The 25,465-nt window shown below is 38.0% G+C and overlaps 1 long non-coding RNA gene across 2 annotated transcripts; it reads left to right on the top strand.

Annotated features, from left to right (window-relative positions):
- Positions 1-10,923: 10,923 nt before the first annotated feature.
- On the top strand, positions 10,924-11,654 carry LOC130232977 (uncharacterized). Of its 2 annotated transcripts, none has more exons than XR_008838155.1 (4): positions 10,924-11,039; positions 11,133-11,192; positions 11,420-11,508; positions 11,586-11,654. It is a non-coding gene; the product is annotated as an uncharacterized LOC130232977 (long non-coding RNA). The 2 variants fall into 2 exon arrangements; XR_008838154.1 differs by having other exon boundaries at positions 11,398-11,508.
- Positions 11,655-25,465: the final 13,811 nt, after the last annotated feature.

Below are 25,465 nucleotides of genomic sequence, written 5' to 3'. Positions count from 1 at the left end.
TTCGTTATGAACAAACTGTGATTAGCACAGAAGTCCAACAACAGAACACCACTCGGATTCAGATCAGCATGGCCTTTCCTCCCAATCATGCCTTTCCAAGTATCACTGTCATTACTCACGTAGCCATTGAAGTCCCCCAGTAGAACAACAGAGTCATCAGTCTGAGCACCTTCCAGCACCTCTCCCAAGGACTCCAAGAAAGCCGGGTACTCTGCACTGGTGTTTGGCCCGTAGGCACAAACCACAGTGAGAGGCCTATCCCTCACCCGAAGGCACAGGGAGGCAACCCTCTCATTCACTTGTGAAAATGCCAACACATGGCAGCTAAGTTAGGGAGCCATAAGCTAGCCCACACCAGCCCGCCACCTAAAAAATGACAGAGAGCAGTCAGTTGGTTGGAACACACACGATTTTTATTCTCTTAACTTGCCTGCATCATGACCTCTCCATGCACTTCTGCTTTTTCCCTATACCCCTTTAGTTAAAGCAACAGTACCAAACAGTAATGGTATCATTACTTGACATCTCCCCTTTTTTCAAAAAAAGTTTGCCCTTTCCTTCCCCTTTTTTAGTTAAACCCCATTAACAGCACCTATTTATGGTTAAGACCCGGTTAAGACAATTTCCTGTTTTGGGCTTTGACATTTTCCCTCAGTAATGTGAGATTGTTCAGTATCTGTGTTTGTAGGTGTAGATGGATAGTCAACAGTACCTTTTGTTTGTTGTGATTGTGTTGTTTGAGGAACTTAAATGTATCGTCGGTCCTGTCTCATTACCACCCCTTGTTCTGTCTGGATGATGTAAGGACGTGGAGTGGAGCTTCCTTGCTTTACCACTGCAGGTGATGTCCAGGTTTTCTTGTTGTCCAGCTTTGTAAGGACCACATCACTAGGTCTCAGTGTTGACAGGTGTTTAGCTTCATTGCGTTGATTGTAGTAATAAGCTTGCCTGACATTCTCTCTTTTTTTCTCTACAAAACAGTCCTGACACTGGGCTGTCCAGGTTGTAGGTTTCTCTCTAGGGTAGGTAGAGTGGTTCTGATTTTCCTCCCCATAAAAAGCTTGGCTGGGCTTACTCCTGTAGTAACACAGGGCGCTGAACGATAGCACGTAAGAGCTATAAGAGGGTCTGACTGCTTTAAGATCATTTTTACAATTTGCACTGCCATGGGGTGCATGCACTGGGGTGATGAGGGCTTGATGTGATGTATCTAAAATCCATCTTGTTGGCAACTCCTGGAATTCTGCACTTGAAAACTGAGGACCATTGTCACTCACCACCTCATCTTGAATACCAAATCTGGCAAAAACAGCTTTTAGCTTCTGGGTTACACATGATGTGGTTGTGGAAGGTAAGTGCAATATCTCAAGAAATCTGGAGTAGTAGTATGATACAGTTAAATAATGTAATTTCTTATCCTCACAGAGATCAACTGCATTCCTTTTCCAAGGCCTTTCAGGAAGTGGTGTGTCAGATATGACATCACCAAATTCTTTATTTCCAGTGAAATTCCAGGCCACCACACAGACTCTCTAGCCCTCTCTCTAGATTTTGTGAGGCCCTGGTGACCCTCATGAATCTTTTCCAGGATTTCTTTCCTCATCACTCTTGGCACTACAATTCTCCTTCCCTTAATCACCAAGCCCTTATACTACGAAAGCTCTGCTTTTGCAGCCATGTATTCCCTGACTTCCACAGAAATATGACTTATGCTGTGGTCATCGGGCTCTGATCAGTTTGATTACAGCTTGCAGCTCACCATCAGCTGCAGTGGCATCTCAAATGCAGTCCATTCTACTGGGCGTTTCTGGTATGCCATGCAACACCGAAGCCACATAGCACTCCACATCAGTATGTGTTGTCATCTCCTCAGTAATGTTGGTTTGCGGTGCTCTGGACAATGTATCTGCCACCACAAGTGTCTTGCCTGGTGCATACTCAGCTATCAACTTGAAACGTTCATTGGGCGCATCAAAAGTCTCTGACATCGGACAGGGACATTGTCAAGACTCCAATTATTAATGAGAGGAACCAGTGGCTTGTGATCCGTCACAAGCTTGAAGTCTTCTAAGCCACACAAGTGACCTGCTGTTTCGACATACTCTGGCCCAGTGTCCCATTTTGTGGCACTTTCCTTCCCTTGCAGGACAGCGCTCATCACGTGAAGCTGTGCACATCCACATTTTTCACACTTTGCATGACTGTCTGTTCTAGTTTTGTCTTTATTTTTATATTGTCTTTTCACAGCTTCTTTATTTGTGATAATTTTATTTATTCTGCAAGACGATTCTTTGTCAATAATGCCGACTATTATGCGGTTGCAAATATTTTCGTCCCGCATAGCGCCGAATTCACAGTGTTCAGACAGCTCGTACAGTGCTCTTATAAACCCTTCTGCTTTCTCGCCGGGTTGTTGCACCCTCTGATGGAAGCGCGCATAAAAAAGTATCCATCAAACTTTTCCAGGACAATGTCAAAGTCGTTTTTCTGTCTTTCTTCAGCAAAAAAGAACGACTTATAAATGTTCTCTGCTTCACTTCCCATGGCATAGATGAGACAATTTACTTGTATGTCTCCATCCTCCTTATCTAATTTAGTAGCTGTCCAAAATCTCTGAAATCGCTGTCTCCAATCCATCTATTCCATCGGCTTGTCAAAGGAAAAACTCGAAGTGAGATTAAATTTCGCAATTGTTCGTCACTTCTGACACCATGTAAAATGACCGAGAGCAGTCAGTTACTTGGAACACACATACGTTTTTTATTCTCTTAACTCGCCTGCATCATGACCTCTCCATGCACGTCCGCCTTTCCACAATACCCCATTAGTTAAAGCAACAGTACAAAACAGTAATGGTATCATTACATCACTTAACACCAAGAGCCAGTTTCTGTGACTGACGATCGGACTGTCATGGTCCTTCGACCACCTTCGACCACCACCCTGTCCACAATGCACCGGCCCCTTACGGCTCCCCCATCAGGTGGTGGCCCTGCAGGAGGATGGAAATAGGATGGAAACATAAGAAATATAAAATATAAGAAATATAAAAAAAATTATACATATTTGTTTTGGGTGATATTAAGGTCACTATAACATGCTATGATTTTATAATATGCACAACATTTTTATATGTTAATTATAATAATAAAAATAAAAAAATAAAAAAATAACCCGACCATACATGTAGTATCGCAAGAATCACTGACAGTTCACACGACATGGTGGTAGGAGGAACAGGGCTTAATTTGTGCCAGAACACGCCGGATCCGGCACCTCTGAAATCTGATCCGGCACCTCAATTTACCTATCCCCCTCCTCAACCACCCTCCTCCCCAATTGCAGTTCACTTTCACTTTCTTCCACGACTCCCCAACCCTCTTCATTTTTGTCCATGACACCCCTGCCCCGCTCACTTTCGTCCGCGACACCTGTCCACCATCCACCGCACAACCCCCATTTTGCCACCCCTTGGGCTTCACTTCCGTGCGCGACACCTCTCCATCCTCGGATTAACATGTCGCATCCTTTACCTTTTGGCAGAAGTGTACAAGTCCAGAGGAGAAGCAAAAACAAGCCTTTGGAATGCTGACACTGTAAGGCCAATATTTTCAGCCACAATTTCTCGAAAGACATTCCACGTTTTCTCATATATGATACACTTTGATGACAAGGAAACAAGGATGGGCAGACGAGAGCAAGACAAACTCGCAGCAATACAGATGGGATAAGTGGCTCCAGCGATTGCCCTTTCTTTACAATCCAGACCCCCACATCACTGTGGATGAATGTCTGGTTCCATTTCGTGGTCCCTTTACACAATGCATGCCCAGCAAATTATGTTTGTTTTTCTTGATGTTAAATTGACATACATAATTGTGTTCCAGTCCTTGCTAAAAGATATAGTTATTATTTTCATATGTTATAAATAACAAAAATATATACCAATAAAAAGTACAAAACTAATTAAACAACAAACACACATATATATATATATATATATATATATATATATATATATATATATATATATATATATATATATATATATATACAGTAGGTGAGAGTTCAAAGTGACTATTACCGCCGGTCCTTATACCGCCGCCGTTTGAAATAACAGCTGCTCTGTTTTTAGTGTAGGACCGCAGTTTGTGAAAAAGCCGTCAGGGGGCGCAAAGGGACGGGATGCGAACGGAAAGAAATAGCCTTTACAGCAGCTTTAAATATGCTACTGTGCTTGTAAATGATATTAAACAATAGGTCAAAGCATTATAAGTCCTTCATTAATCATTTAAAATTTGTTAACACACTTTATTGTAAACTTTTTAAGTGCAAAGAGGACTCGTTTTGGAATTGAAGAAATAAAAGACAACTAACATGACACACACATTCAATACAAATAAGTAGTCTTAAATAAATAAATAAAGCAGTCTTTTAGCCTGCTTTTAGTGTTTGCCGTTTTGATAGGACTAAGACAAGACTTTTTCATTTATGTTTTTATTTATGTTTTTATTTACATTTTCGTTGTTGAGTATATTTTACTATCTTATTTTATGTCTGAATTATTGTACATAATAATAAACGAATAATGAAAATAAATTAATAATGAAAATATGCCTAAATAAATAATTTATTTAAAGATATTGCGGCGAAACACTGAGAAACGGTCAGGGGCATGGTCTAAAGAGCTTAAGTTGAATGCTGCTTCATCAAAAGCAAAAAAAAAAAAATTGACCTACCTTAAGCAGATCACTAAAAGTATAATAAAAATAATTTTTTGCTCTCTCGCTCTCGCTCTCTCTCTCTCTCTCTCTCTCTATATATATATATATATATATATATATATATATATATATATATATATATATATAATTATGTATTTATTTAATTATATATAATTATAAATATATTCTTAATAAACTTCCCAGCCACAAATATAAAAAAAACACAACTTGTATTAAAACTGGGCGAGGATTAGAAAGAATACGATGCTTATATAATTTAAAATGTTATTCCTCTTGTCCAATTTCTTTATGCACATTTTTTCACTCGCTACTCTGCCAGGAACTTCGACGCTAGAGAGCACCTTCAAAAATCTCAATCTCATGGCTCATTCTTCACGAATATAGAATAAAAATAATGGCGCGTTTGGTTAATTGTGCATCCCGCGGGTGCAACCAACAAGAGTTGTGCATTTTAGTTTAACTTTTTGAGCGTTAAAAGCAGTTCGGTGTTAGTTTTTATTTAAATATATCAAGCCGAAACTAAACAGCGCATTCTCTCCGCATCCTCGTTCATTGACCGGGACGCACTGCTAAAGCAGGCAATAGAGAAACTCCGTCATTCATCATAATCTTAGCTGATGTTTCGGAGTCGAAATAATATATAAAAGAGAAATGTTCTTTTAACAGTCCCTATATATTTAATCTTTTTCTTTCTTTTTTTCCTGTCATTTCTCTTCAGCAAATTATATTTTTTAAAGCTGCTTGATTCTTTTAAAACCGAAAGCAGAGCCGGTCAATTGGTGTTTTTCCATAAGATACATTTATCCTACGATAATTTATCCTCTGATCCTTTTGCATAAAGGTTTTAATAAAAAAAAAAACAGGTCACTTAATTACTTTCGATGTGCTAAAATATTTGTTAAACGAATGTTATTTAAAAAAAGCATATGCACATATTACAATTGTAAAATAGTCTAAAATGCATGGTCTAGTCAGAAATAAAGGAAATTAGTTATTTTTAATGCATAAAATAGGCTAGCCCTTTTATAAATTGAGTTTATTTGATTTGAAACTTTTAATTGCATTTTAACGTCCTGTATAAATAATAAAAGTTGCATCAGATTGACGAAAAAACGAATATTAATACCTGCAAACAGGGCCACGGTTACTTTTTTTTCACTGACTGGCATGAATGGCAAACGCGTCAGAAAAAAAAACTGCTGAATCTCTGCGAATATTTGGTTAACTTATAAAACAAATATCTGGTTTAGTGATGTTAGTAATGCATAGAAAAATGCAAAGCAGAATTCTCCTGAGCTCATTAAACCACTGATGACAGCGACGGAATCACTGGCCCACCACGTTCTTACGAACATATTTTATTTATTAAAGGTATTATTTCATTGACCTGAACATAACCAGTTATAATATAATTACTAACCCATCGTTTAAAGCAGGCAACACTCTATTCAGCTATATTCTGTGTTTTTACTTAAAAATATTTTCGTTTTGGCGAATGCTTGGAGCATAATATAGATATTTTAAATAACTGGTAGTAGGGGTGGGCGGTACACTGGTGTCATAGTCATCACCGGTGTGACATTGCGCCACGACATGGATTTTCTAATACCGTCGATACCGTAATAAATCAATTATGCGCCTTGAACAGCTGCATTTACATCAATAATAGCTTATTCTAAATAATAAGGCATTCAATTTTCTTCAAACGTTCAGTTGTGGTCTGAATACATGTCCTTATACTACAGGGATCGAAATTGCAACCATTTTGGTTTTTGTTACTGCAGGAAATACAAACGGCTGAAGAGTGAAATATGCACAGGTTTGCAAACCTCACCTAAAGTTATAATAATAATAATGGCGCAGATGACAGCGATCATGACATGAGGTAAATGTTGATCCGCCAGCTGAGATCAATCGAGTATTTTCGGAAAAGGTGCCCGAATCTCGATGCGTTGCATTCACCGCGTGTTCAGCGCAAATGTCCGCTAAATATAAAATCTAACACTGTACACATCATCGCCAAAGAAACTCACCTTTACTAAGTTTACACTGAAACTACAGCTCATAACAAAGAGCGAAATTGCGCTGGTGGTCATCGCGAGAATCCTGTTCTGTCTGCTCATAAATTGGTGCGGCTGACTCACCTGCTTTATTCCACCAACACAGAGAAATGAAGATCAGCTCATAACGAGACTGAGCATTTACAATGACCCAAACCAAAACTTTTAAAGAGTGATAGAAGTGAGACTTTCTTTTGTCCGTTCTTCCTTGAGATGTTTTTTTATTTTGCTATTGAAAGTAATTCCAAGATATTATGCCGTCACCGTTCAAAAGATGAAAAATACCGTGATATTAATTTTAGGTCATATCGCCCACCCCTAACAGGTAGCCTAGTTCAGTTCAGAAGTTGTTGTGCATAGAAACATTCATTTTCATAAGGCCCCATATTTAATGCGGTTTCGTTTTTAAACGCATAGGTTTTGTTACGCCATCCATCCTATGTCGGAGTTTTGGATTTTGTGTATTCATGTTTGTGAAAAACACTTAAGAGTGGAGACCCCTTCCCCCTTCTCATAACAAAAAGCTTGTCTGTCAGGTGTTAATGGGCATCAGTGAGGCCGAAATCATGTCGCGTTTTCACTGTCGGGCTAGCTTGCAGCATGTCACGCAAACCCTGCCCCCAGAACTTCCCCGGAATTAGATGTTGCATATTATTCTGTGATCTTAAGGAAAGTGTTAAGTAGACTATTTAAGTGTCTTTAATATGGTGTATAGATTATTATGCGTTATTGAGACATCAAGGGGGACGCAGCAAAGTCACTTATAAATTAAAATTGTATTATTTTAAGCAATTTTATTATTTTATGCAACAGCCTTACATTTAAAACGGAAACTTAACGGCGATTATAATCAAAAAGAACTCAGCCTATAAGGCTAGATGTTTTCTTTCCCTTATTTATTAATTTATTTGTTCATGTGTTTGGCGCATGTAACTCGTGTGCCATCGGAAAAGTAGTGTAATGACGGCAAGCCATCTTTCCCAGACTCGGGGCAAAGTTCTGCCTCTCCTTTCACTCCGTCCCGAAGCCCCAGCTGGCCCTCCTGGCATCCTCTGCGTAAAACATATGCTGGATAAGTTGACGGTTCATTCCGCTGTGGCAATTACAGACTAATAAAGGGACTAAGCCAAAAAGAAAATGAATGAATGAATAAATAAATAATAATAATAAAATAAAAATAAGGTAATAATCTTTACACACAGATGCCGCGTAAGTGGCCTTTTTAATTTAGAGATGGTACATTTGAATTGCCTCTGCCACTTATTCCCCCACCTCAAACCTGAAAGTTGAAGAGAGAACTATATTCTTTGAATAAAACTATTGAGCTATAAAGGGAAAAAACGCAGAAGAAATTTGCCATTATATTAATTTTAGCACAGCTGCCAGTCATTTTCACATTAGTTTTTCAGTTAGGGATTAATATTAAAGTAGCCTAGTAAAAATGTCTATACTATAATATTATAATTTGTTATATCCATTATTATTATTATTATTATTATTATTATTATTATTATTAAAGCTATACAATTGACAAAACGCAGAACCCTTAAAAAAATTTGCTTTCATTTTGACATAGCTAAAGCACACGTTTAAAGTTATGTAAAAAAAAAAATCCCATTCTACAGCAGCAGTCAAGTTAGGACACTTAAAAATGCCTTTTGCGTTTGAAGATGATCGACCTGCGAAGTTATGTTTACAGTGTTATAAAAGAAAAAGGTAGGCTATTTAGTGCGTGTGGATTTACCGTAGACAGGCTTTCTGTTTGGCTAATGCCTAAAAATGTAACTAAGTAACACATTAATTTTAGCAACTATTTTTAAATGGCATTTAAAATTTAAATTCATTTTTTAATTTAATTTAACATTTAAATATAATTTAATTTAAAACATTTATTTTTTCCTCGCTGATTTTGGTTGGGTAATAAAGCGTGATGACTCAGATATGATCTAGTTTAGCTTGCATGTGTGGGCATATTTTGACGTCTTTACCTAAAACTTTAAACATTTATAATATTTAAAATAAAGAAATAAGGAGACTAACATAATTTAAACCACTTATTTGGTGCTTAAACCACCTTCAGAAAGTTTTGCCAGCTGTGGTAGAGCGCAATGGAGGCTCCACTGGAATGTAGCAGATGTGTTAAAACTTGGTATTATTTATTAATATGTTATTAATGTGTTTTTGTGTTCCTCGTCTTGTACGTCGCCGTGTTATTGTGCGTCAACGTCACGTTTATCTGTCCTTAAGTGCGCATATAGTCGAACATTTCTGCTCGACATCGGTAGAAACAAATTTCACAAGTTAAACTCCGCGGACACTGATGAGCTGCAAGATCTCGGCTTGCTCCGGATGCCTACCCATCCTCCGACCCCCACCTCGCCCACAATGGAGGCGCTTCAAGCGGCGCGAGAGGAAGCAGAAGAGGGGTAAGCGCGGGGGTATCCGAACAAGGCTAGCGGCTAACCCCCACAAACCCGCTATCCCCTCCATCATTCTAGCGAACGTACGCTCGCTAGACAACAAACTGGACTACATCCGTCTACTTCGTTCATCACATAGGACTGTAAAGGACTGTTGTGCTTTTGTGTTTACGGAAACTGCACATTAGTGAGCAGCAGACAGCCCACCCCGATGCTTTTCTCATCCTGGCAGGGGACTTTAACCATGCAGACCTAAAGAGTGTGTTTCCAAAAATACAACAACACATAGACTTTCCAACACGGGGCAATAACACAATGGACTTTGTTTACACCAAACAGAGAGGAGCTTACAAACCCAGCAAACATTGGTCGGACGACGACGTGCTTTCCCCGGCCAAAAGATGTCGCTCCGCGACGGCATCAATTGTGTACTGATGGTCTGAAAGCGACGTGCTTTCCACAGCCAAAATTCGTCGCGACCGCACGGCACCAATGCACAACATGTCCTAAAATGCATTAATATATGCTCGTATACATTTAAACATGTCTATTTATATTGGGGTTGCGTGTATTTACGATTTTATGTACATGTAGTTTAATATATACCATGTCCTGATTAAGTCCACAAATGACGTCCTTTACACGTGCATTTATAGTCCATCATATACCCTTGCTGAAATGATGAAATATTAAAAAGTATTGCACTTACATCTGGGTATACACTTAATATATGTGTGTCCCAAGTGGGTACCTGGACAGATTTCAGGCATCTAAACTCATTAAAAAAAGATTTATCTTTATGAAATACAGAAATCACTTTTATTTACATCTTGTCAACTGACCAATTACATTCATAAAGTGTCCTGTGCGGTGAAAGGATAGTAAAGTCACTGTTTCTAAAACCATAATGCAATTTTATTCTTTTTTTGCACCTAACGCTAACAAATCTCGCGATATGACCGCGGGATTCTAGGGCGCTGTTTTCAAATTTAATTTTCTTCCGGTTTTGTCCAGCACCACGAGAACATGAGGACGCGGCGAAAAGTTGGACAATGATCACAAGACTCCTACCGTGTAAGTACAGTTTGTATTCGTTTAATAACATTATTGAGTTTTACACGAAGGAACTGAAATAAATGATGCACATTGCCAGTAGCGATGTGGAGTTGCTTTGATTAGGCTAAAATTAGCCGTTATGCTAAAAGTAAGTCGCGTTTGAGCAATATGTCATGTTATTACAGGAATCTGGCGCAGTTTATCAGGGGTTCCCTACACTGGTCCTCGAAGACAGCTGGTCAACATGTTTTCCAGCATCTCTGCCCATCATCCACCTGCTGTGTGTTCAGTCAGAGCTGAAAATGAGTTTGGAGTGGAATGGTGTATAAATAAAACAATTTAATAATGATAATAATGCCCGAATTTGTTAGAAAAGCTAACAAAAAGCTATATAGTATCATTCTATTGTAGATATGTCTCCAGCATTTATTACCATACCAGTATTAATGATTTAGTTTAGCCTACATTAATAGGCTGTCATTAACAATAAGAGCAAAACTTATGAGCATGGATATAAAAAAGTTATTTACTTAATATTTTACACTAACATAAAATGGTAAATATATGCATGTAGGTGTTATTAGCTCATGTGGAGATTTAACAGGTAAAGTCTAACCACTTCTCTTTTAACTGCTCCTGTAAAATAGTTTTTGTACTGTAATTAATTAAACTGCATTAAGGTTCAAATTTGTCTTGCAGGGTGAATAACAGTCAGTCATCTGTCAGACAGAATTCAATACTCTTTCTCCAGGCCAACTGTAAGAATCATATAAGGCTTTGCATTTATTTATTTGCTGTTCATTAAATAATTTCATTATTACCTTTCTCACTGTTGTTTTGTTTGTCTGTAGAATTGTCTCCAGTGCAAATGATCCTTTGTCATCCCGCTTCCTGAGGACACTCCAGAGTAGGTGAGAAACTTGTTGAATGCTTAAAAGTGTATTTAGGTGTATAATGTGTATGAGTTCACATTTGCAAACCTAGAGCTAGTTTTTATACCTGTGGTGAGTATTGTGATCTTATTACTGCGTATCCTGATAAACGCTTTAGTAAATAATTGCAACTAGAAACGTTAACGTCATCATAAGCCTGATGTTAGCTATTGCTCTGTTACAGTAATTGTCATTGTGGACTCCAGCAGGTCTACATGTTCTGTTAAGAGACTGGATTCTGAGAGCGAGATCCTGTGAAGTGTTCATCAAAGCTGAAGAGAAGAACTGCATCTGTGTAAGTTTGAAATGTGAAAGAATGTGTGTCTCTGTCTGTCTGGATCGCTCTGACTGTGATTTTGGTGTCACATTTAGGTTCAGCAACTGTCCGGAGTTGGTGGATGTTCTGTCCGAGCCTGATTAAAAGATTGATAAACAGATACATATTTATCTTGCATTGTTTGTGTTTATTTCTGCACAATATTTCAGGAAAATATGTTTTACTACCCCAACAATTAACCCTGTATGTTATATTATTTAAACTATAGATTTCATCTGTTATTCATCATTGTACGTCTCCTTATAGACATGCCTAATGTTCAGATGTTTTAAAATGTTTGTACAGACTCAGGCTGTCAAGCAGACTACAAATATTAAATTATAATTTTAGTGTAAGCCATGAATGACAGTCTTTGCTTGTCACAAAACTGTGGATGTGTGTATATGGGCAGTTGTAAAATGATGAGGAGTAGGGAATGTGTATGTATTGACATTAGATACTGCTCGGCGCATTGCTGTTCATTCACAAAACATGACAGTAATTCTTGATATATTGTACGTTTTTAGTTGTAGGATAATACAAAATCATATTCTCCTGCCTCAGATGCTGTGAAGTGAGTCCAGATGCTACAGACACAGAAAAAGATGCCGCAATGGAGGAACACAGCAAGCACCTTCCAGGAAGAGCTGAAGAATATTAGAAATAAAGACTCTAAAATAACATTTCACTTGTGTTGTCCATATTTCTGTGTTGTTGCTTTGTTTATTCTTATTAGATGTGTCTGTTTAACAGTGATGTACATCTGTTACTATGCTACTATATGCACAATAAATAATTTGCTTAATCGTAACACTATTGCATCCTTACATAATGTATTAATTATGATTTACACATGATTACAATGCTATAAAGACGTTCAGGTATAACTAGTCTGAAATTGGACCTGATTGCATTTCACAGCTTTAAATAATAAGTTAGATTGTTTTATATGTATAATTAGGCTATTAAAACACTTATTATAAAGAAATAACACGTTTTAAAAACAACCAGAAAACAAGGAGATACAAGTGTGGCCAGAAGGTTCTTCAGAGGCTTTACAAGACTGCTTCAATACCACAGACTGGGATATGTTCAAACAGGCTGCCACTCAAAAGAGCAAGAGGCCAGCCCCAATCATGTACACCTTCTACAGAGGCACTATTGAGAGCATCCTGACCAGCTGCATCACTGTGTGGTTTGGAACCTGCAATGCATCCTGCAGGAAAACACTTCAACGCATAGTGAGAACAGCTGAGAAGATCGTTGGTGTCTCTCTCCCCTCCCTTCAGGACATTTACAGCACACGTCTTACCCGTAAAGCCCTCTGCATAACAGCAGATGCCACCCATCCAATGCACAACTTCTTCAGTCTGCTGCCATCACACACACACACACACACACACACACACACACACACACACACACACACACACACATATTAATTTATATATATTTGGTTGACAATAAATAAATAAAAGAAAGAATTAATGAATGAATTCTACAGTCTGCTTGTGCCTCTATGTTTGTTAGTTACTGGAGACATCCAGTAAGACACAGTCAAATATTTAGTCCAAATGCACTGGAGAGACCTGAAACATGTTAATTTTTCCTTATTGGCTATATGACATTTAGATGTTGCATATTATTCTGTGGTCTTAAGGAAAGTGTTAAGTATTTCAGCACATAAGAGCAAATATAGCTTATAGCCCATTTTGTTGCGCTCGGCAGCTTTTCACTAATAAAGCTCTTCATGTAAATTTCATTTTTCAATTTTAGCATGTCATATAAAAACATCGACCTTGCGCCCTCATTTGTGATATCCTGCCGCCGGGCCTGCTATAGCGAAACTTTATTGTTTGAGAAGAAACAAAAACGGAAAATGTGCATGAAAACCTGGCTGGGAAGACGGCGATAACATGAATTTTCTGTTCTTCAACGAGAAAAAAAAATCGCAGACACGACACAATGACGGCGTTAATTATACAACGCAGTGTTTACGATCATATTAACAACTAACATTAATATCAATAACTCCTCTGGCTTTAGACTTTACCTTTTAGAGCTTGTACTTGTCGGCGCAATATAAGTTTATTGCATGTATAGCTACGAATCAGATTATGAAGAATGATTAAGAGCATGCTTTTCCTTTATTTCATCCTTTCCGTAAGGTGTTTTATTTATTTATTTATTTATTTATTTATTTATTTATTTACTTATAATTTTTTAAATAATGATGACAATATTCACTGTCTAAGCATTCCTCGGTATACTACCAACAAATTACGGCCCTTGCCCAAGTAGCCTACCTAAGTTAATTTACATTTCATGTAAAAAATAAGAAATCAAAAAAGACCAAAGTATTATGCTAAATATCCGTACAAACGAACATGTTTGTTGTTTAACTTTCGTTGATAAAACAACACAATACAGCCTATAATAATGTAGGCTAGTTAAATAGAAATAACTTTAACTGCTTGAAACAGTAAACGTTACATTTTAGAAACTTCACAAATACTAATCAATAATAATATAAATAGTAACGAAGAACAAAAATATTAGCCTAGGCTTGTAACAACATAAGTCAGATGTTGAAAAAAAAAACTGCGTCTCTCCGCCTTTTGTTTTCTATTCATATTTTAAATTCTTTGCCAGAAAAACTAACATGTTGACTTTGTTCGGTTTAAGCGGAGACTTATTTGAGATTACAATGTTTCCAGCAGCACTGAGACGGTGTGCCTGTAGCGCATGCAGATACTTTTTCGCAACCGTGGCAAAGAGGGTATCTTGCTCCGCCGCCTGCATTTCTCGGAAACCAGCTCTACATCGCGGAGCGGCGCGTTCTCAACTACCAAATATGCTGCTCCATTTCTCATCAACGTCTACTATTTATCAGTTTCTCTTTTGTATTTGGCCATTTTTGAAAAGGCCTCTCTGCCATACCTGGCTGGACTAGCTGGGCATTTGCGTTCAGTAGATGACACCGGAGCTGGCTCCGCATTTCATGGGCTGGGTGACATGACCGCAGCTCTGGAGGTTCGACGTGTTTGTCCATTTAACACTTATTTTTCTAAACAAGCCCAACAAATAGCTTCATCCTAATTATTGATTCCCCTTTCTCGTTCGCCACAAATATAATAAGTAATATAAGTAATATATGTTTTCCAGCGAGGTTCATTGCTGAACTTGAACTTGCTGTATCACGTCTAAGTTAACGTTATATTCATAAATGTATAGGCTACTTGGCAACAAAACAGAAAACGTGTGTTCTAGAGTGATTGTCATCACGGTGACCGTCACAGCCCTTACAATAATTACAATGTAATTTATCAGCTATAAAATGAAAGCCTCAGTTTGGTGCGGAGTTATCATTATACCAAAATCAAGAAAATCTTTGGTGCCGGAATACTTTAAGCCCTGGTAAGATCATGTTTATTACTAAGAAAACTAAATCAAAATTATATTTTAATTGAACACATCTGATCACATAAGGTACGCACAGAAAAGTCTGTTTAGTGTTGTGGAAATGCAAAGCTGAATATCTGTGGTTAAACTGCCACCCAGCGGTCAAAAGCTGCTGGCGCACCAAGTACCGCTGTCGCCGCGGTATGAATGGCGCCAAAAGGAACACATTGAAGTAGTAACATCTGTACTTAATTACTTTTCTAATTTTAGGTGAAACGGTGGGTTTTTATGCTGATTTGTAAACTTGTCTATAGTAATGCAATAGGTAATCTCTATTAATCTGTATTTATAAGGGGCAAGAAGTGGGGGGTTGGGAGTGAGGAGTAGGGGTGATGTGTATTTCAGAATGTTGATAAGTAGTCAACAAAGGTATCAATTACCTGACTAAACTTTTTACAAAAAAAAAAATAATAATAAATAATAATAAAAAGTTTAAAAAAATCTTATTTTGGAGGTTTTTTAATTGCTGGGGTCAAATTGATTTTAGGGTTAATAAAATGTCAGGAAGTGAACAAGACAGGCAGTGTGAAATACTCCATCATCTATTACATTTTTTTTGAAAGACAGGCACTGACATGTTCTTGTGAAAAGGTGCTACACCTGGGCTAAATTAGCACTGAGATCTAAAACAGCACAGGCATACACACAGGCAGCGCACGAAACACTTTCTGAACAGTGAGACAAAGGCAACTGTGAGAAAACATCCCTTGTGAGAAAAACTGAGAAAATTGATGAGCCTATCTCCTAAACTCTTCTGTGTCCTGTGTGTGTGTGTCACATCTCTGGCTGTTGAGAAGGGTGTTAGCCCCTAGCACCACTCTGGGAAATAACAGTATGTCTGGGCAGTCAAAGCGTGAATTCCTCATAGACTTTGCAACTCGATTCTCCCACCCTGTTTTTTTATTTTTTTACTTTTTCTCTCAGCACAGGATGTCTGAAAGCTCCATAGGCTACAAAAGACACACCACTTTGTCTAAACAGATAATATATTATCAATATGGATTATATTTTTTCTTCACTGTTAAGTAATTGAGACATGACCTCAGTTCAATCTTCCCTTAAAGTGACAGTTAGTGATGTTAAATTGTTGATTCAATTAAAAATGCTTTATTTTTCAATTGAATAAATGTGAGTTTGAGAATAATGTTTGTTTGAGTTAGGATGTAAATCTATTACCTAAATCCTGTTCAGGTCCTGTTCACTTTTATTTCTATAAGTTTCATCAGGTTCAGTTCACAAGGCACATTCAGTTCCATGAAATCTTGAAAATAGAGCATTGTCTATTTAATTGAGGGGGTAAATGTTAAAAGATAACCTTGACTGTTGTATCAAAAAAGCCTATTTCCCCTATTTCAATGCTATTTACAAGTGAATACACTTGACCATTGTCATATGTTTTGTGCTTATTTACATTTTTTTCTGATTGCTTAAGCACAATTATGAAATTAAGGCTCATTTTGTCATAACGCTACATACAATTTACACATCCACACACTGCAAAATTAAACAGTTCATCCAAAACTTTACAACACTATAACAAAACACAATTTTAACACCGTACAGAACACACATGCCTCATTCAATATAAATCTGTTTGCTTCATTTACACACTGCGGTAATCAAACTTAAACACTTGTATCATTTTTAACTGACTAATACTGGTTTGAGAGAAATTGCTATAAATTTCATGAACATACTGTATTCACAAAACAGTGATAGACTGATAGCTAAATATTGCCCTATCCTAACAAACCATACAACAACGTAAAGCTTTTTTATTCAGCTTTCTGGTGATGTATACATTTCAATGTAAAAAAAAAAAATTCCTTACTTCCTTACTTTCATGCTTCCTCTTCCATACTGCAACATTGGCTTATTTATTGAAGATTAATATTTATAGCTCCTGTAAAACATATTTATTGATGACTATTATCTATAGCTATACTACTGTAAACATTTTTATTGAAGACTACTAATTTATACCTATTGCTTTTTTTATTGTGGTTACGGCTGATTGGTGTGTCTACAGTTTTGCAGCAGTGTGTGTGCACACCTGATGGCTGTGTTTAACCAATGGTTCATGTGTGTGTTCATTTGAAGGCCTTTGCTTTGAAATTGCAAGGACATTCCATTATGAAAAAATTTCTGTTTCAAAAGCATCCAAGTGTGTTTAGTGATTTGCATATCATTGTGTGTAATGTTTTGCAAAAAGTGTGAAGCTAACAATGTGCTTACAGTTGTGCAGATCTAGCCTTGTGTTTTGCTCGAGTGTTAGGGAGTGTTAGGGTTTTGCTAATTGAGGGAAAAGTTTAATTTTAGTGTGTTAGCAATCATGAAAAACTGTAAGATGCATATTGAAAAGCAACTATGTGTTAGCCTACTGTAGTTTTATTTATTTATTTTTTAGCTGATAAGTTGATGTTCCAACATGGCTTTTCTTGACAATCAACAGCTTCTATTTACTAGATGCCTTTTTGCAGGCTGTACATTATAAAGAACTTTTTAGATCTGGCAGTTCATCAGAGCTTTCACTCAGTGAATCACTTGTCAAGATAATTTGGTGTTGTTTGAATGTTTGTGTGTGTGTGTGTGTGTGTGTGTGTGTGTGTGTGTGTGTGCGTGTGTGTGTGTGTGTGTGTGCGTGTGTGTATGTGTGTGTGTGTGTGTGTTTGTGTTAGTTGCAAGCAAGCAAGCATGTGGCCTTTATCAATAATGCAGAACTTGAGAGAGCTGGCTGTTAAGAGGAAATGAGTTTTGCGCACAGTTGGACCTTCTTCTGTGACATTTACAGGCGTCCGGATCTCCTTACATGCCCTGACCACCCACCAGCCCAACGAGTGGCTCTAATGATGCCCCCCATTGCCACACGTTCTCAAAATATGCAACAAACACTTGTTAGAGAGGAACGTTTGTGTGTTAGTTATGCGTTTATGTGGGTGCATACAGGTTGTTTGTTCTGTTTGTTTGCTTCTGATGTGGAAAACATTGAAATGTATAAAATTTGTATTTAATACTTCATTAACTGTCCCTCTACCCATTTAAAAAAGGTCCTTGCCCCCTTCTGTGTCTCCACAATGGTTTTTCCCAACGTCTGACACACGTCTTTTCCCTTGACACCTGAGACCTCATTAATGCCAGTGTTACAGTGGAAGAGATGTAAGAATGGTCGAATTAAATATGCACAATCTACTGTTAGACAGAAAAAGAGAAGGGGAAAGAGTTTGAGAAACTGGGTTGAAAGAAACATCCCTCTCACTGGCCATATTTCACTTTATTTCGTGGTGTCTTGATCCATTATTTAGCTCTAGTTATTCACAAGCACATCTAGTTGATGATGAATAATGTGAGCCAGAACTTCAATTTTCGAGAGCTTGACTCCTTGAAAATATTTTAATAGAAAGCATTTGTGAGAGATTCATTAAATAACTGTTTCCGAATATTTAATAATTAAAGTAATATAAATAAATTAAATAACATAACTAATAAGTCATAAACTATAAGTACACATTTTTGTCGAAGGTTGTGTATCACCAGGTCATCCTCATAAATAAATAAATTAATGCTAATTTAATTTTTATAAGCTGCTTAGATTTTAGATGAAATGAATGTTATAAATTAAGATAATTTTTTTTGGTTCTGCTGACACCATGTGGCTGCATATTGACATTACTGAATTCCATGAGCATATGACCTTTAACATCATTCAAATATGCTGATTTACTATTGCTCAAAAACATTTTTCAGTGCTTCTGCATAATATGTCTTTGGAAGTATTTTTTTTTCTCTGACTTAGAGTAGCATGCATTTAAAATAAAATCACAGCACAAAAACATTTTATTTATTGACAATTTGATCAACTGAAAGCATTGTTGTTGAACAAAAGTATGCATTGTGAACAAAACAAGGGAAAGTGTTGTCTAATAATTTTTTAAAGCAAAACATTATCATTTAAAATGTATAATGATAAATCTGTTAGTCTAGTCATCTTCCAGTTAAACCTGCATGGAGTACATTCATGCATCATACTGCTATGCGATGCATTGAGTGTATGCTTTACTAAAAAGATAGGTCTTTAATCTAGTTTTGAACTGCAAGAGTGTGTCTAAGCCTCAGACATTATCAGAAAGGCTATTCCAGAGTTTAAAAGCCATAAATTCCCAAGCAGCTGTAAAAGTGTAATTTATAGTTGCAAAGAATAGCCACACATGTGTATCAGTAAATTTGTACTCGCAGAGCAAATTTGCAAATGTGAATCAGTAAATTTGTGCTCACAGAGCAAATTTGCAAATGTGAATCAGTAAATTTGTACTCGCAGAGCAAATTTACAAATGTGTAAATATTTTTTGCCTCCAACAAAGACAACGCAGCATTTACACCTTTTCAGTGCAGGTGCACAAATCCCATTGGAGGAATCACAAATAAAGAAACTCATCCGCTCATGTTCTTTGCTCCTAATGTTGCAGTGAATATGGTGCAAAACACATTCACACATCTGCATATAAAAATGTGAAGTCACAGACAAAACATGCACATCTGTACATTAGAATGTGCATCTATGCAAAGGGAGCTGAATGCATGTAGAATGTTTGATTTCTTTTTTCTTTGCACGAACATAACTTTGTTACCACAACGGCTCGAATCAGCCGCTACTCTGTTTTTTACTTGCAAATCTACATTTCGCGCTTTCACTCTTTTGCACCAAACATCACTGTAATATTTGGTGCAAAAGTGACTTGTTTATATGCCAACCCAAAAGATGGGCTTTCAGAGAAATTCAGCCAATAGGGGATGGGGCGTGACGTCGCCGCTCTAGCATTGCGGCGGTTGATGGAAAACTTTGAAACCGAAAACCCTACCCTTCGCCATATCTATACTTGTTTGCGTTCAAATATGCCGGCTTAACTATTTCACAGTAGGAGCAAACATACCTAAAGAAAGGAATACGTTTGAATAAAAAAAGTATGTTTAATTCAATTCACCTTTATTTGTATAGCGCTTATACAATGTAGATTGTGTCAAAGCAGCTTCACATAAAAGGTCATAGTAAATTGGAACTGTGTAGTTCAGTTTTTAGTGTTTAAATTCAGTTCAGTTTAGCTCAGGTCAGTGTGGTTTAATAATCACTACTGAAAGTCCAAACACTGAAGAGCTCTACAGATCCTGAACCATGCAAGCCAGTGGCGACATCGGAGGGGGAAAAAAAACTTCACTAATTGGCAAAGTGAAGAAAAAAAAACCTTGAGAGAAACCAGACTCAGTTGGGCACGACCATTTTAATTTCTCCGCTGGCCAAACGTCTTGTGCAGAGCTGCAGTCTCAGCGGCGGAGGCTGGAAGTTGGCCTCACCCAAGACTCGTCTGTCTCTGGAGCGTCACAGGAATCAGTCTCATGTTCCACTCCTCCATGACCACCACAGTAGCTGCTCAGGATACAGCCTGGTCCAGGATGTGGAAACCTTGGGATCATTTCGTCGTTGGTCTTGGATCGAACCAGTGACTCTGCATAGTCTGAGGGCCTCGGGAAGAGTATCCCCAGGTGGAAATGGAGAATAAAGAGAATAATTAGCGTAGCTGCTGTTCATAGTGTATATAAACAAGATGCAGAACCTGTGTGGAAACCCGCTAAGTGGTGCATTGAGTGTATGCTTCACTAAACAGATAGGTCTTTAATCTAGTTTTGAATTGGGAGAGTGTGTCTGAGCCTCGGACATTATCAGGAAGGCTATTCCAGAGTTTAGGAGCTATAAATGAGAAGGCTCGACCTCCTTTACTCGACTTAGCTATTCTAGGTACTACCAGAAGCCCTGAGTTTTGAGATCTTAAAGAGCGAGTTGGATTGTAGCGAGACAGAAGATTGGTTAGATAAACAGGAGCTAGATTATTTAAAGCTTTGTAGGTAAGAAGCAATATTTTAAATTCAATACGAAACTTAATAGGCACCCAGTGTAAGGAGGAAAAAATTGGAGTGATGTGATCCAATTTTCTAGACCTGGTAAGAACTCTGGCAGCTGCATTTTGTACTAATTGAAGTTTGTTAATAGAGGATGCTGGGCAGCCAGCAAACAGTGCATCACAGTAGTCCAGCCTAGAAGTCATAAAAGCATGGACTAGCTTTTCTGCATCTGAGATCGATAGCATACTATGTAACTTAGCAATATTTCTCAGATGAAAGAAAGCAGTTTTTGTGACATGGGACATATGATTTTTAAAAGTTAAATTGCTGTCTAGTATGACACCCAGATCTTTTATAGTAGAGCTAACGCTAACTTTGTATCCCTCTAATTGCAGGTCGAGTTGTGAGATATGCTGTGTACCGGATTTAGGCCCAATAAGTAATAATTCTGTTTTTTTCTGAGTTTAGGAGAAGATAATTGTTGGTCATCCAGTCTTTAACATCTATATAATTTTTACTTACTAGTCAGATAGAGCAAAGTATTCTGGAGATGTTGTCCGACAGGAGTTCAGCTCCAGCTCGACTGGGGTGCAGCCCGTCAGCGCGGAAAAGCCTAGAACGCTCCCAGAAAAGATTCCAGTTATTAGCAAAGATAAATTTCGGTTCTTCACACCATTTTAATAGACATTCATTCAGAGCAAAAAGTCTACTGAACCTTTCATTTCCTCGGCGGTAGGTAGGAAGCGATCCAGAAACGATGATCTGCGTGGCGGGCGAGGTGCGTCAAACCATCTCGATCAGGCTTCTGAAGTCCTTCTTCAGGATCTCCGTCTGCCGGAGCCCGGTGTCGTTCGTCCCCATGTGGAGGACGACAGCACCGAGGCTCTCGGCAGCACTCAGGAAAGTAGGTATCTGTATAGAAATATTCTTAACTCGGGCACCAGGGAAGCAGAAAGTGCGTACTTTGTTACCTTTGGAGGAAGCGGAGCGGACGTGGCGCACGTTTGAGTCCCCGATGATGGCCACATCGCAAACCGTCTCGCGGAGAGGGGCGAAGCGGTTCTCCGTGGGGATCTCGAACACCAGAGGAGACGTTCTGCCCCAGGACCTGGTAAGCACCTTACGCGGCTGCAACCAGGGGCCATGGTAGCCGGGTGTCGGCGTGAATGACGCCTGGGTGAACCTCGTCCTCGGTGCGCTGGGCCTGGACAGAGAAACACGCGGGGTTGAGGAAGAAGGAGAATTGTGATTGTATTGTACACTTACCTCAGACGAGCGAATAACGGGTTTGAGCAAAGCCCGGAGCCGTGCTCGCTCTGTCTCGAGGGAGCGAATATGGGACTCCACTGCTTCCAGCTCCTACTAGCTTCTACTGCACTCAAGGACAGAAACGCAAGCGACATTGTACAAGGTGAAGAGCAAAGCCAGTAAGTGAGACAATAAGTAAATGAAAGAGGTCGGTAGCTTTAGCTGACCAGCGGTGCTAGCAGGCTAAAGCTACAAACAATATGCAGATGCTCGAGAGACAGAACGTTTGAAAGTAGATTTGTTTGTATGTCAGATGGATACCTTTCTACTCTAGGAAGCCACAGCATACGACATGAAGGAGGAAGAGGGCACGGTCAGTTTGAAATGTGAGTAATGGAAACGAAATACCTCCTTGTCTTAAACTCGCATTTGTACTGTACAGTACACTTTAGAATTGCTGAGGGTCTAAAGAGGCTTTATTTTTATAGTCTATTTTATTTAGTTGTAAATGTTGATTATGTAACACTAGGTAAGCACATTTAATGTAACGTTTCAGAAGTAAATTAAATGTCAAGATTATCAAATGTCTGACAGACAAATATGTGAAGTATTGCAAATCACAAGACTAAACAGACATCTGAGTGAGTGATGTATTTGTGCTGATGTAGAATCTGTTGTCAGCTGACTGTTGTCAATACGGTTTAAATTAGATACATGTAATTTTAATAAATTAATTTAAAGGGTGATTAGTTTAATCTGTGCATCAGTACAGTTGATCAATTGAGAAACATTTTTGTTACATCAGCAACTATACCAACATGTTTTTTGAGCATAGGTAATTTACTCCAGTCTCAATGTTACAGGGAGGCTATTATTAAGTACAGTATAGATATTAAGAAAGCATATTTTACATGTGCTATTTATTATTAGATTGCTGATGTGTGTGCTTTTTCTGCAGAGCTGTTGTGATGGAACTGGACCTGTAAGTCAAGGGAACAAAGAAATTTGTGGAAAAAAGGATCCAAAATAAGAGGTAAGATAATTTTATTACTAGCACTACAGAAATTAAATGACACTTTGTGCAGTAAAATGACTGTTTTTCAATGGGTTTTTTTATGTTTTGTATGATCTGAAATATCTGCAGATTGGTGTGTGTGGTGAGGGTAAAAAAGTCCTCAGCAGCATTCTGGAAATGCTGTAGTGCAGGGGTGCCCAAACTGGAGAGCTAAGTTCTGGAGAGCTAAGTCCTGGAGAGTTGGTGTCCTGCAGAGTTTAGAGTTAACTTTAACTAAACTCTGCAAGACAGCGGCAGTTCAGGACTGAGTTTGGGCACTCCTGTTCTAGTGCAGTAAACGAGACCCTGCATCAGTCCACCCGCCCTTGTGTCCTCATCTGGGCCAGATGTTGCTGTGGTCTCTCCATCACCAGAATCTCAAGCATGGACTGCCATGTATACCTGTCCTGTTCCAGTCTGACTGCAGCAGTGAGGGATGTGATGATGGCGAAATCCCTCTGATCATCTGCAGGACTGGCCCAACTTTGTGGAGACGCAGCAGAACATGGCCTTCTGTATGTAATACATCTCTGCTAGAATAAAGCTTGGTTTCATGTGTTGTTGACTTGTATTTGTCATGATTACTCATATTCATTCTTTTAACAATATATTAATGTTTCTGTTTGCTTTCAGTAAGTAATGATAATACTTTCAATAATGAATGCATTTCCATTGTTTAACAGAAAATTAAGAAAATAAGATACATTTGTCTACTGACTATTCATTTAGATTTACTTTTATAGTTAATTTTCCACGTTTATCATTATTATTGAAAGTGTTGGGGTAAGCTAGCAATACATTCTGGGCTAAAACGTTTAGTAAAATCTTAATTTTTTTGAGTGTAAAATTAATCACAAAAACATGGTAGCATTGGTTTTGCTCACCTGCAAAGCTGCATCCTGGTCTGACATTTAAAAAAAAATGAAATATATGAAAATGGGGCGACGCAGTGGCGCAGTAGGTAGTGCTGTCGCCTCACAGCAAGAAGGTCGCTGGTTCGAGCATCGGCTGGGTCAGTTGGTGTTTCTGTGTGGAGTTTGCATGTTCTCCCCACATTCGTGTGGGTTTCCTCCGGGTGCTTTATTTTCCCCCACAGTCCAAAGACATGCGGTGCAGGTGAATTGGGTTATATATAATTGAGTATCATCTGCATAGCAGTGAAAGCTGATCCACGCATGTTTATTGTATACATGATCTGTATATTCTCTAAAGAAAGAAGAGTTGATGAGGTTGAGAAGAGGTTCTCCTATTATAGGTTGCAATTCTTTGAGTAATTATGTTGGAATTGGGTTTAACATACATATAGCTGGTTTAGAACGATTTATAATTTTAACTATCTCTTCCTGTTCTGTGGTTTTGAAGCACAGTAGGTTATTTTGATTCAGCGGAATATTTAATGGATCTGAAGTATAAGGCGGTGCAGAAAGTTCAACATCTTCTATTTTCTGTCTGGAGCCTTCTATATTATCACTGAAAAAAATTCATGAATTCATCACTACTAATTTGCGGTGGGACATTTTGTTCCAAAGATTATTTGTAATTTAGCAATGGTGTGAAATAAAAATCTAGGATTGTTATGATTTTATATCAATTTGCGGAGGTGCTCAGCCCTGGCGGATGTTAGAGCTCTCCTATAGCTGGACATGCTGTCTTTTTACGCAATACTAAAGACCTCTAATTTAGATTTTTACACTTATGTTCTGGGGCACGTGTTGCTGTTTTGAGACTGCGAGTATGACTGACCATGGTGTAGTTTTATTTTCTCTAGCCTTTTTTTAATTTGATGGGTGCCACAGTATTTAGTGTGTTAGTAAAGATAGCATCCATACTGCTGGTTACTACATCAAGGTCATATGTGTTTCAGATGCATTTTGAAATAGAGAAAGATCAGGTAAGTTATTTGTGAATTCATCTTTAGTGGATGGGATTATAGTTCTACCAGGGCGGTATTTCTGTGCAGATCTGTTAATTTCAGGCAAACACAGCTTATATAGTAAGAAGTAGTGGTCTGTTATATAATCACTTTGTGGTATAATGTCTACATCAATGATCTCAATTCCATGAGTCAAAATTATATCTAGTGTCTGCTTTAAGCGACGGGTTGGACCAACAATGTTTTGCTTTATCACAAGTGAATGTAGTAAATCTATAAACGTGAGCCCTAATGTATAGTTAGCATCATCTATGTAGATGTTAAAGTCTCCTACAATTAGTATTTTATCAGTTTTATCTAGTAAGTCAGAAATAAAATTAAAAAAAAAACTCTTTTTGAAAATTGAC

This window comes from Danio aesculapii, chromosome 7 (genome assembly GCF_903798145.1).
Source record: "Danio aesculapii chromosome 7, fDanAes4.1, whole genome shotgun sequence".
NCBI classification, from domain to species: domain Eukaryota; kingdom Metazoa; phylum Chordata; class Actinopteri; order Cypriniformes; family Danionidae; genus Danio; species Danio aesculapii.
The sequence above is the reverse complement of the archived record's forward strand: the minus strand, read 5'-3'. Positions and strand labels throughout refer to the sequence as shown.